The sequence below is a fragment of the Sapajus apella genome, unplaced genomic scaffold (assembly GCF_009761245.1).
Source record: "Sapajus apella isolate SASKATOON/1434 unplaced genomic scaffold, GSC_monkey_1.0 scaffold48, whole genome shotgun sequence".
NCBI lineage: Eukaryota > Metazoa > Chordata > Mammalia > Primates > Cebidae > Sapajus > Sapajus apella.
The window spans coordinates 7,232,817-7,245,964 of NW_022436988.1; the positions used below are offsets into that span (position 1 = coordinate 7,232,817).

Below are 13,148 nucleotides of genomic sequence, written 5' to 3' on the forward strand. Positions count from 1 at the left end.
AAAAAAAAAAAAAAAAAAAAAAAAAAAAAAAAAAAAAAATAAACCAAGCACCCATGACAGTTGTCATGGAAGCAAGCCACGTGTCAGAAAAAAACATGTGATGACGGATTTTATTTTAGATTCAGCAGTATCTGTGCAGGTCTGTTACATGGATATATTTTGCAATTGATGGTAAGGTATGGGCTCCTAGTATACCCATTACCAAAAAGTGAACACTGTACCCAGTAGATAATTTTTCAACCTTCACCTCCCTCCCATGGAAATGTGAGATGGAAGAAAGGTTCAATTATTTTAAACTGCCAGTTGTTCAAGACACTGGTGTTATAACACCTGCTGGAGGGGGAGATTCTCACTATGCCCTCACAGAGGCAGGAAGCAGGAAGAAGGTTATGAGGATACAAGTAAAAAGCAACAAGAAAGCACTGTTCCTTTCTTCCCCTCGAGCAGTGTTTTGAAACGCACAGGAAACACCTGTCTTGACTCGTATGAACCCACCTACTGGCCTCCAGGTAGAAATTCTCACTTGGTCAAAGTAATGAACTCATCCTGCCTGTCTACTCACCAGGCATCTGTCTACATTAGCCAGAGGGCATGGAACCCGCAGCCCAGAGACATGAGCAACAACACACGGTGAGAACAGGCTGAGAGGTTTTCACCAAGTTCCTACGGAAGGTGAAAACAAAGTGCCTCACCTAGGAAAGGAAAGCCGCTCCTGGGAGAAGAGAATAGGGCCACCTCTTCAACTCCCTCATTCAAGTCCAATCAAGACACAAGGAAAAACAGGCTAGGCATGGTGGCTCACGTCTGTAATGCCAGCACTCTGGGAGGCCAAGGCGGGCAGATCACTTGAGGTCGGTAGTAGTTTGGTACCAGCCTGGACAACATGGGGAAACCTTGTCTCTACTAAAAAATACAAAAATTAGCCGGGCATGGTGGTACATGCCTGTAATCCCAGCTACTTGAGAGGCGGAGGCTGCAGTGAGCCGAGATTGCGCCACTGCACTACAGCCTGAAAGAGCAAGATTCTGTCTTAACAACGACAACAACTAAAAGACACAAGCGAAAACAAAAAGAGGAAAACAAAAGTCAAGTTAGAAAACAGAGAAGGGAGGAAAAAGGAAGAATGGTTCAAACACTGAGCTGGTGGAGGAGACCAATCTGAGCCGAGGCCTCCTCCTCTGCCTACACCCCCTCCTCTGCCTACACCCCTAATCCATCCAGACCCCACCTCAGACTAAAGGCCCAACAATCAGAGCAGGAGGCGGCTGCGGCAGGCTGGGGGCTGTCCCTGGAGAAGAACAGTGCTTTCAACCTGCCAATTTGGTTTCTTAACCAACTGTGACTGAGACCTGGAAGATGCAACAGCCACGGCTGTAGGTCAGTGGCAGGGACCTGATTCTTAGGAATTACAGAACCTGGAATATGGTTCCTCCTGCAGGGAATACAAAAGTCCAGCCACGGATGAAGCTGCCTGGAGCACAGGAAGGAAGTAAAAACAATATAGACTCACGAAACTAGACAAGCTGCCATTTGATCTGGGAGGATTTATTCAGCAGAGAAGCACCAAGTCCTGAGTAAGAGAGTGGAGGTTTATTTACAGCCAACAACGCTCCCTCAATCCTTCCTGGAACTGGTCCCGCAAAGCACACACAAAGCTCCAGTGTCAAACTTGAGTCCCACAAGGGAGCTGCCACATCTAAATCCCACCAAATCCAAATGTCACGTTTTCTTTCTAGCTTGGGGACCAGCAGGCACAGAGAAAGCACTCTGAACAGGGCACCGGGCAGCCAGCCCCCAGGCCATGGGTGAGAATGCTACAGACTGGGGGTTTTCTGCTAGACAATGTAATCTTGCATCTTACATGTAGGTGGCAGCTGGGGAGGCAGATTAGTAAAATGACTCCTTCCAAATCTTTATTCTCTCAGACCTGGGACAGCCCACGGCCTGATGAGATCTCACTTCATGAGCCCAGTAGCTCCTTAAAAACAGATCCTCACTGTGATCCATGAGCCCTGAGGATTCCCTGTGGCCATTTCAGCCTCTTCCTCCCCTTTCTGCACCTAGGATCTTTGCAATGCCTGCTCCTTGAAATTGCCTTCTCCCCACTCCTGCTTAGTAAGCTCTTTGCAGACCTCAGGCCCAGCCTGAGGAAGTCTTCCTCTACCCTCATGACCACCTGGCCAATGAGGACAAACTACCTTACTCTGAGTACTCACAAAAATCACCACCTGTAACAGCCTGGCCCACAGCAGGTGCTCAAGCACTGATCTCTCTCTCTCACACACATACACATATCAACCACTATCAGTTTTTCTTCAGTTCAGTTTAGGTTCCACACCTACCTTTAGCTGTTATGTTTTAACTTCAGACTCCAAGCCTGCTCAACTCCACAGTTAGTTTCGTGTATAGATTCACTGGAAATGTCAGACGGACAGGCAGCAGAAGAGCAGCTAATGAAAGGGTCAGGCTTGCAATAAAAGGCTGCCAAGGGGCAGGAGAAGGTGGCGAAGGGACACCAATACTGAATTACAAAAAAATTTCAAACCCAATTCTTTGCTCGTCTTCCTGTATCATCTTTTTTTTTTTTTTTTTTTTTTTTGAGACAGGGTCTTACTCTGTCACAGAAGCTGGAGTATACTGGCACAATCATAGCTCACTGTAGCCTTGACCTTCTGGGCTCAAGCAATTCTCCCGCCTCAGCCTCCCAAGTAGTTGGCATTACAGGCATGCGCCACTATGCCTGGCTAATTTTTAAATTTTTTGTAGAGATGGGATTTCACTGTGTTGCCCAGGCTGGTCTTGGACTAGGCTCAAGCAGTCCTCCTGCCACAGCATCCCAAAGTGCTGGGATTGCAGGCATGAGCCACCACGTCCGGCCCTGTATTTTCTTTCTGAACACTGGGGCTAATGCTTCTAAATCGTAAGACAAAAAGAATTACTATATAGTTAATTCATTTATTTTTTCCCCATGGATAATTTATTGAGTATGTATTATACACCAAGCAATGCACCAAGCATTGGGGTTAAAATATGAAAACTTAATCTAGGGGAGTAAGTTTAGGTATTATGCTAAGCTCATCAATTAAGAATCTCATTTAATTTTCACAAGAGTCCCATGAAACCATGTTCTTAATCATCACACAATACAGCTGCTTCAGAACAACTGATATGCCATCTTCCAGAAACCCTCTTGGGGGGCATCAATATAACAGTCAAAACAAGGTTTTCTGAGATCAGTGTGAGTTACTTTAGGTTGCCAAGAAAGCAACAATGCTGGGTTACCTTTATAAAACACCACCAAGTTCCAGAAGGAAATTTGGTTTGACAGAGACATGGTTTGGGGCTAGGAGTGAGAGCTGTCAGCAGCTCAGCAAAGCCTCCAAACCCAGTGCCGCATGGGAACATCCCACCCCAGGGGCCAGACGCCAGCCACTGCCACTGGAGAAAGCCCATTTCCTTTACTTGTATCCTGTTGGCTAGGATTGAGCCACTGCCATGGGCACATGGCCTGCCTGGGAATGGAAACACTCAATTTATCAGAAAAATGGGCGGAAGTTGGAGGGGCCCCTTGGGACACATTGGGATTGCCTTTGCTCTTAGGCCGCTTACTGATGAGAAGCCTCTGCTCCCCCAACCACAGAGGGTTTCTATAGGAATGGGTAAAACAGGAATTTGCCAAGACTTACTAAGCCAGCTCTAGAATTGGCCTGTAAGACTGAAGACAAGGTAGAGGGGGGAAGGGAAACAGTTTCTTTCTCTATTTGAAAAATCCAGCTAAATTTACAAAGCCCATGTGGCTCAGCATAGCTCCTGATGTTCTGTTACATGGAACGTGTCGCAAGCAATGAGACTTCAATGTAAATGGAGGTAGCCATTTCCAAGGGGAGACTTTTGTTATCCGACTATTCCAAGTGCAATTTACATTTGATTCAAGACACTTGAAGATTTTTGGTTTCTTGAAAGTTATAGAAGATGGTCAGAGAGGGCCATTCCCTTTCTGTGTCATCCCCAGAGTCAGGAGCAGCTATATCTAGCTCCAGAGGTTGCCTCACACCAAGGATCTGAGTGAAGCCCTTGGTGCTGGGGCGAAGAAAGGCTTATTCCCTTCAAGGCTTCCCACAAGAACAGTGTCTCTGTGCTTCAGGTGGATATATTTGGGGGGTCGGGAGGAGCTTGGAGCCAAACAAGGACAAAAGAGACAGTTTTGTGAGGCTGAGAACGGCAAAGTGACATCTGCAAGGCAGAAAACTCTACATGGCTACCAAATTCCGAAAGCATTCCTTCTCAGAGGTTGGCTGACAAGCTGAGGAGTGGAGTTACAGCAACATCTCAGGCAAATATACCTGCAGTTCCTGAAAACCAGGGTGGCAGAAATGCAAACTGGTCATCGTCAACACACTGGTAGGAAGAGGACTGAGTTATTCAGAGGGCCAAAAAGAATGCCAGCATCTTTAAAGTGCAGCCCAGAAAATATTTACCTAACTCCAAAGTTAGGAATACAAATTAGCAAAATCCTATCAAACCCAGAAATCACCCAGCAGCATTTCGGGAGACACAGACTAAAATACAGAACGAAGGTTGGAAGTTCTGGATCCCTAAGGACAGGCAGTTCTCTGCATCATATAATTTCAAAAAGATGAGTTCCAGATAGGGAAGGAGGGGCCCAGCCACACCTCGGTTAGCAATCCATGGTATCTGGCCCCAAAGGGAAGGAGGTATGTTAGGGCTTGCACACTGACGGGAGGGTGGACCAGACACGGGGTGGCTCCCTGTGGGCTGCAGAACCACAGGAGTTGGGTGGAGCTTCTGGGAGTCTCAGCTTCAGGTTACTTGGATCAACAGCCATGAGAAGGCCCCTCTGGCAGTGCAATGGAGCTAAGGAGGGGTCAGAGGGAGAATAATGGTCATTGTTCCCCTTTGCATGAGATCACAACTTCCAATAACTACCAGCGTTTCTACCAGCACTGTTTAGCTTAAGATGTAGTGAGGCCTTCCTTGGAAGGGGGCAGGACAAAGCCACAGCAGGCTTGGATTTCTTTCTTTTCCTTGGGACAATGGATGAGTGACTTCCATAGCTGGCCTGTCTGCCTGTCTTTCTGTCTCCTGCTCAGACCTGGTCACCACCCAGCAGACCTCTAGACCCCTAAAACCCTACACCTCAGGCTGGGGTAGGTTCTCCCCAGCACAGCCACTCCACAAGCTTCTCAGAATTCCATGTCTCCCAGCTGTGCAAGGCAGCCCTAGTGTTGTTGAGGAAAAGCCTAAAGAAGGCCATCCAGTGTGCTGAGTGCAGGGAAGTGCCAAATGCTAGGGAGGCTTGCGCACTCTCAACAGTGCAAGGCCCACATTACAACTTGCAAGAGAAGAGTGGATGGCTCACAAACCAGCAATGGTCAAGGGCCACTTCCTTCTCTGGTCTTGGGTGAGTCATGCTGTCATTTTTTCCCCCTCCTAATCAGCATTCAAAAGATCACAATGTATGGGAGACAGAACATAGGTGCAAGTGGACTAATAAAACCAAGATGGAAGCACCAAGCATATATGCTCCCGCTCACATAGCGCCCCGCATGACACCCTAAACATAGCACTACAAGCTAACCTACACTATTCAAGTCTCAAAATAACCCTATGAGGTAGACATTATTATTTCCATTTGAACACGAGTAAACGTAGATAAAACACAATAAAGCAGCTTTGGTTCCAAAGCCCAGTTATTCTTCAGCTTCCCAACTTTCCACATTCTCCCTCTAGACTAACAGGCTGCAAAGGGTAACAGTTTCTAAGAAGCTATTCGTTCAGCCACTGGGTATGCCAACAACAAAGACCGAGAAGGAAAAACACCTCTCCAGGAATGATTCTCTAGCAGGTCACAGAGAGAAGCAGGTATTAACACCCTGGACTTAAGGGAAGGCAGCCAGAATTATTACCTTTCAGCTGTAACGATCAGAGGAAATAGCTCTAGAGTCCATGGTGCCCCAATGAGTCATGTCTGAGTTAACTTGTTCAGAAGGGCTGGTCCTGCAGGCTTAATCATATAAACCATGGGGGCTACCACCCTATCCTTAGCCTAGAGACTTCCTGGGGACTCACAGAAAAAAATGCTACCAAATCCTGAACTCTACTCAGCTCTTCTCCCTTCCTGGATGAACAGCCACGTCGACTTCCAATAAGAACACGAGCTTAAAGGATGAGTTATTTCCTTCTGACCCAAGCAAAGAACATGGTCCATTTCCTGCTCATCAAAGAACTTCATTAGAGGGAAACTGCAGACACAGCAATTCAGTTATAAAAACCCATTTAGATTTTACTAGTGTAATGTGCTTATTTCTGGATTTAATCTACATAGCTGAAGAAAATATAAGAATAAGGTAAATCGGCCAGGCACGGTGGCTCACGCCTGTAATCCCAGCACTTTGGGAGGCCAAGGCTGGTTGATCACCACGTCAGGAGTTCAAGACCAGCATGGCCAACATGGTGAAACCCCGTCTCTAAAAATAAATAAATAAATAAAAAGGGAATGAGGTAAATGACGTGAAAATCTGTGCTGATGACTGCTGTCACTCACTACAAGAACAAAAGTTGGTAGATCTCAAGGGATTTAAAAAAAATCTTCTCCCTTTGGAAATTTTTTTTTTTGAGATGAAGTTTCACTCTCGTTACCCAGGAGGGAGTGCAATGGCGCATTCTCGGCTCATGGCAACCTCTGCCTCCCGGGTTCAAGTGATTCTCCCGCCTCAACCTCCTGAGTAGCTGGGATTACAGGCATGTGCCACAATGCCCACCTAATTTTGTATTTTTTTTAGTAAAGATGGGGTTTCTCCATGTTGGTCAGGCTGGTCTCAAACTCTGGACCTCAGGTGAGCCACCCGCCTCAGCCTCCCAAAGTGCTGGGATTACAGGCGTGAACTACCATGCCCAGCCTAGAATATTTAAAAAAATTTTTAAAAATTTGGCCCGGTGCCATGGCTCATGCCTGTAACCCCACCACTTGTGGGAGGATGAGGCAGGCAAATCATTTGAGGTCATGAGTCTGAGACCAGCCTGGTTAACATAGTGAAATCCCATCGCTACTAAAAGAATACAAAAATTAGCCAGGCATAGTGGTGTGCGCCTGTAGTCCCAGCTACAGGGGAGCCTGAAGCAGAAGAATTGCTTGAACCCAGGAGGGAGGTTGCAGTAAGCTAAGATCACACCACTGCACTCCAGCCTGGGCAACAGAGTAAGACTCTGTCTCAAAAAAAAAAAAAAAATTTTTTTTTTTCCTTACAGCAGCTTCATTGAGATACAACTCATATACAATTCTTTAGCATTCATTATTTTTTTATTTTTATTTTGTAAAGACAGGGTTTCACCATATTGGTCAGGCTGGTCTCGAACTCCTGACCTCAGGTGATCCACCTGCCTCAGCCTCCCAAAGTGCTGGGATTACAGGCGTGAGCCACCGCACCTGGCAAGCGTTCATTTTTTAAAAGTTTTTTCTTTATCTTTTTTCTTATTTTCTTTTTATAGATTTTGGAGAATGAGTGTTCATTTTTAACTGTTCATTTGTGTCACATTGCTATTATAATTATACAGTATAGCAACACTGAAGATGTTTACAGACAGAGACAAAGTTGGATACAAAACATGATATTATAGGCAAACATAAAAGAAGAACAAACATGGCTGTACGGTCAGCATAAGGGGATTAGGTGATTTTTTCTTTTCCTTTCACAAAATACTTGATCTTGCTACAATAATTTGACAATAATAAAAATAAACACAATACAGAAACATTTTAGGCCAGGAGTGGTGGCTCACACCTGTAATCCCAGCACTTTGGGAGGCTGAGGAGGGCAGATCATGAGGTCAAGAGATCGAGACCATTCCGGCCAACACAGTGAAACCCCATCTCCACTAAACATACAAAAATTAGCTGGGCGTAGTGGTGCAACCCTATAATTCCAGCTACTTGGGAGGCTGAGGCAGGAGAATTGCTTAAACCCAGGAGGTGGAGGTTGCAGTGAGCCGAGATCGCACCACTGCACTCCAGCCTAGCGACAGAGTAAGACTCCATCTCAAAAAAGAAAAAATTTATTTTGTAAAAAAACAAAAACAAAAAAAACCTCTGTCCATTAAAAAAAAAGTCCAGCTTTCTGTTTAAGTGTATGGGAGGGGGAGTTAGTGTGAGCGTGTGTGTAAAAAAAAAAAAAAAAAAGTCCAAGCTTAGCCCCTGAGAGATCAAGTTTGCTCTTCTGTTCGGCAGAGTAATTCTCAGTTCTCAGGGCTCTCCAGCAGGGCATCAACAAACCACCTGTTTGCAATGCTGCAAAAGGACTCGGGGGTCCTATCTCCTACCACACCACACACCCTCTAAATATCTTCAATATCAGGAGGAATGCAGTCCTATGCTGTTTATGAAAAGCAACGGCAACTTCCTTTCAGATCTCAGAGTCCTGGAAGGGCAGCAAATACACCAGGAGCCCAAATGGGAAACGCTTGTGCTCTGCAGCGATCCTGCAGAAGCTGCCCGTGTTCTGGAGCCTGTGTTCAATAAAGAGAATATAAGATTTCAACCTGCAGTGCTGCCTGCATGCAATTGTTGGCAGGCTCCTCAAAAGTTCTTCCTATAATCAGCAGTCAACAACAAATTCCTGGGAAATTAGCCCCTTAGGCAGTTTTCAGATATTTGATTCTGGTACTTCAAAAGATCTGCAGTAATGCAGGGACGGTGGGAAGGAATTGAGAGGACAGTGGGTGAGGGAATTACCGTCAGCTCTGCCCAATACAAATCCTCGTCTAGACTGTGAGTCAGTAACTCGAGTCAACTGGGAGATCTGGTCTTCTTCAGGGTGGGTATGAATAGCCACTGAGGGAGAGAACCACTCACCCAGCTGGACCAGGCCTCCAGGGGAGGCTAAGTGAGGACTTATCAAGGCCCCTACTCTGGAACTCTAAGACAATCTACTGCCACAGTTCCCAAACTGTGCACCAAGGCACCTGGGGTAACACAGCAAACTCACAAAGCTGCCACAGAATATTTAACAAGACTGTCACAGGAAACACAGTCTTATTCCACATCACATACCACACAAGCTTATGCATATTATTTTTTCAAGCAGCTACTAAATTGAGGACAGTAATACTTATTGTCTGAAGCTAATGACCTAAGAGACAGAACCATTCACTAGGCATTTCTCTCTCTCTTTTTTTTTTTTTTTGGGGACGGAGTTTCGCTCTTGTTACCCAGGCTGGAGTGCAATGGCGCAATCTCGGCTCACCGCAACCTCCGCCTCCTGGGTTCAGGCAATTCTCCTGCCTCAGCCTCCTGAGTAGCTGGGACTACAGGCACGCGCCACCATGCCCAGCTAATTTTTTGTAGTTTTAGTAGAGACGGGGTTTCACCATGTTGACCAGGATGGTCTTGCTCGCTTGACCTCGTGATCCACCCGCCTCGGCCTCCCACAGTGCTGGAATTATAGGCTTGAGCCACCGCGCCCAGCCAGGCATTTCTCTCTTTTTCATTCATCCATTGGTACACAGACAATTCTTTTTCTTTCTTTTTTGCAAACAGAGTCTTGATCTGTGGTCCAGGCTGTAGTGCACTGGCTCGGATCTTGGCTAACAGCAACCTCCGCCTCCCCGGCTCATGATCCTCCCACCTCAGCCTCCTGAGTAGCTGGGACTGCAGGCACGCACCACCATGCGTGGTTAACACTTGTAGTTTTTGTAGACACAGGTTTCACCATGTTGTCTAGGCTGGTCTCAAACTCCTGTGCTCAAGCAATTCTCCTGCCTTGGGCATCCCAAAATGCTGGGAGGATTATAGGAGTGAGCCTCAACATTCAGCCTCCTTAGGCATTTCTTTTGGTCCTGGAGGTCTGTGAAAAACTATGGAGACACAAAGGGCAGTGAACCGAGAAATCGAGGCACCTTCTGACCTACAGGATGAGGGTATAATCAGACTTAGTGACACTGAAAAGGCCAAGCACTGCTAAAAGTGCATTGCATTATGCCAAAAGCATCTTCATGCATATCCTCTCACACCGCAATGGCGACCACCTTAAAGCGGGTCTCATGGCTCTGACTTCCCAGATGGAGCCGAGTGAAGCTTAAGTTATAGGCCTATGGTTCCACAGCCAGAGGGAAGCCAGGCCAGGGCACAACCCAGGTTTTCTGACCATGAGTCGACCAGACTGGCTCGAAGTTGTGTCTGAACTCCACATTTTAGTACTACTTTAGGGATCTCAGAATTTTTAAAATGTTTTCTTTTACTTTTACTGAGTTTATACACGCCTTTAAAAAAAATGTCAGAACAATCCCCTCCAACCCCCACCTGATGCCACCTCTTTGACCCAGAAGACGCAATTTTGTTTTTACAGATGTATGCTCCTGGGCTGGGAAGATTCTTTTCCTAGATCAGCGTGTGGACCGCAGCACCTCAGGGAGGCCAGTGTTCCCATCCCTCCCAGTTAGCTGGCAATAGGCTGCTCCATCTTTCTTGCTCCAGGCCTTCAACCCCCATGTTTGTTTTCAAAGGAAGGGTGTGTCAGGGACAGTGAGTGAGTGGAAACAGCTTCATCCACAGGAACTGCAGGAGTGGAGAAAAAAATAAACAAGGGAAACTGACCAGGGCAGCCAAGGTAAAAATGGACAAAGGAGAGTGGCGAAAGGGATGTTCGGGTGCCAAAGGAAAACAAGGGGAGGAAGCACTTCAGCCACCAGGCTCTCCTTCCCTGGGGTGAGGTGCTGGCCCCAGGACTGTCACTTCTGGTCTGACTTTTTCCAAAACTGCAGTGCCACCTTCTGTTAATTTGTTGCTTACTGAAGAGGCAAAACCAGAAACTTGAAGTTAGAGACAAAAAAAATAATGAAACAGAAGTGCAATGCGCAGCCTCCTTCTCCAACCTCCCGTTCTCTAGTTTGGGGCAAACAGCACCTGCAGAGCTGATCCCTGCTGCCCCGGCCTAAAGGACAGGACCAAAGGCTCCCTGCACAGGTAGGCCAGAGTTAGCTCTTATTCATGCTCCCAAACGTGGGACTCTGCATTCACAGGAACCCCAAACTTCAGAGCAATAAAAACTACAGCAATTCCACAGTCTGTGCACATTTTCAAGTCAACAGATGATAAAGTTAGAGAACACTCAACTTTGCTTATATGCATAATGCCCAAGTCCTTTCCTAGGGAGTTGTTCCAAGGAACCCCTTGGGGTTTAGTCCGACCTCTACCCACACAGTTCTTTTAGGACATTTATGACAAGTAGTTTCTTAAAACTTGCCTGAAAAACCTCGAGAAACAGGGCACTCACTACCTTATGAAACAGCTCAACCTACTTTTGGCCGGAGATCACAAAAGGTCCTTCGTTATTGGAAGGTGAACTTCTGTGGAATTCTACGGGCGGCTTCAGGTCTGCCTCAGACTGCCTTTGCCTATTCCTTAGCAGACCTTCAGACGCCAGAGTGCAACCGCCGGCCCTTCCCAAGTCTTCCTTCTTCCAGCTCTGTCTTTTCCTCCCGTGACGTGTTTTTTGAGTCCCCTCACTTTTCCTACTGCTCTTCTATGAGCGCACGGCAGTTTAAAACATGAAGTCTGCTCTTCCAAAACAGGACGACAACATGGTGGGAGCAGCCTGGGAAGTGTGTGTAGGAGGAACTGGAAGTGGTGGTCAGTTCAACCAATGCTACTGAACAAAGACACACCAGACACTATAGAGCCAAGTACGGCTGGCCCTCTGCATCTGTGGCTTCCGAATCCATAGCCAAAACTCACCTCCGATTGAAAATGTTTGTGTGTGTTTTTTTAGTTGCATCTGTGCTGAACATGTCAGAGCTTTTTGCTTGCCATTATTCCCTAAACAATAGTCTAACAACTAGTTACATAGCATTTACATTGTATCAAGTATCATAAGTAATGTAAAGGTGATTTAAAGTATACATACAATTCCCTAGGCTATATGCAAATACTACACCATTTTATATCAGAGACTTGAGCCTCTGAGGAGGGGGTCCTGGAATCAATCCCCACAGACAGTGAGGGACAACTGCATTTTACTTTTAGTTGAACCCCATAAAATGAATGAGGCAGATTTTATTATGATGATTATTTTCCTGATGAGAACTGAGGTTAAGAGACTTCCCCAAGCAAACCCCAGTCGCATGCCAGAGCTTGAACTCCTCCCACCATGCCAGGGCTGAATCATTTTACTCTGAATACCAACCCATCCTCAACACAGCTCAAGATCCCATAAGGCTAACAACTTAACAAACATTTTCAGAGCAATAAAAACAGCTCTCAAACAACTACTGAATCACTGACCGATGATTTCTGTATTAGAATAGTGGTTTTTCTAAGGGGTCTGCAAAGTCTGTTTTAAGTCATTATTTGTCTTTTTCATTGTCTTGACATTTGCGTAAGCCATGGTGGGTAAACTGCTAGCCTTTAGAACAAATCAAGGTGGCAGCACCAAACTACAGCTATAGTCATTGTATGCTCAGTTGATTAAAAAAAAAAAAAAAAAAAAAAAAAAGGCTGGGTGTGGTAGCTCACGCCTGTAATCCCCAACATTTTGGGAGGCTGAGGTGGGTGGATCACCTGAGGTCAGAAATCTGAGACCAGCTTTGCCAACAGGGTGAAACCCCAACTTCACACACACACACACACACACACACACACACACACACACACACAAAATTAGCCAGGCATGGTGGTGCACTTCTGTAATCCCAGCTACTCAGGAGGCCGAGGCAGGAGAATCAATTGAACTGGGAGGTGAAGATTGCACTAAGCTGAGATCAGGCCACTGCACTCCAGCCTAGGTGACACAGAGATTTCGTCTCGGTGGGGGGGGGGGGGAAAGGCCAATTTCACTTAAGAATGTTCTGCTGGGCCGGGCGCGGTGGCTCAAGCCTGTAATCCCAGCACTTTGGGAGGCCGAGGCAGGTGGATCACGAGGTCAAGAAATCGAGACCATCCTGGTCAACATGGTGAAACCCCGTCTCTACTAAAAATACAAAAAATTAGCTGGGCATGGTGGTGCGTGCCTGTAATCCCAACTACTCAGGAGGCTGAGGCAGGAGAATTGCCCAAACCCAGGAGGCGGAGGTTGCGGTGAGCCGAGATCGCGCCATTGCACTCCAGCCTGGGTAACATGAGTGAAACTCCATCTCAA

The 13,148-nt window shown here is 46.4% G+C and overlaps 1 protein-coding gene and 1 long non-coding RNA gene across 7 annotated transcripts in view; both read right to left on the reverse strand.

Annotated features, from left to right (window-relative positions):
* Window positions 1–13,148, reverse strand: part of SAP30BP (SAP30 binding protein) — a 40,451-nt gene that overhangs the window by 16,282 nt on the left and 11,021 nt on the right. The window lies entirely within an intron of this gene.
* LOC116525660 overlaps window positions 3,330–13,148 on the reverse strand; it is a 15,397-nt gene continuing 5,578 nt past the window's right edge. Inside the window, exons 2-4 of the long non-coding RNA XR_004257770.1 lie at window positions 11,401–11,403; window positions 8,346–8,350; window positions 3,330–3,343 (exon numbers count right to left, since the gene is read on the reverse strand). This is a non-coding gene — a long non-coding RNA (uncharacterized LOC116525660). The remainder of the gene's footprint in view (window positions 3,344–8,345; window positions 8,351–11,400; window positions 11,404–13,148) is intronic.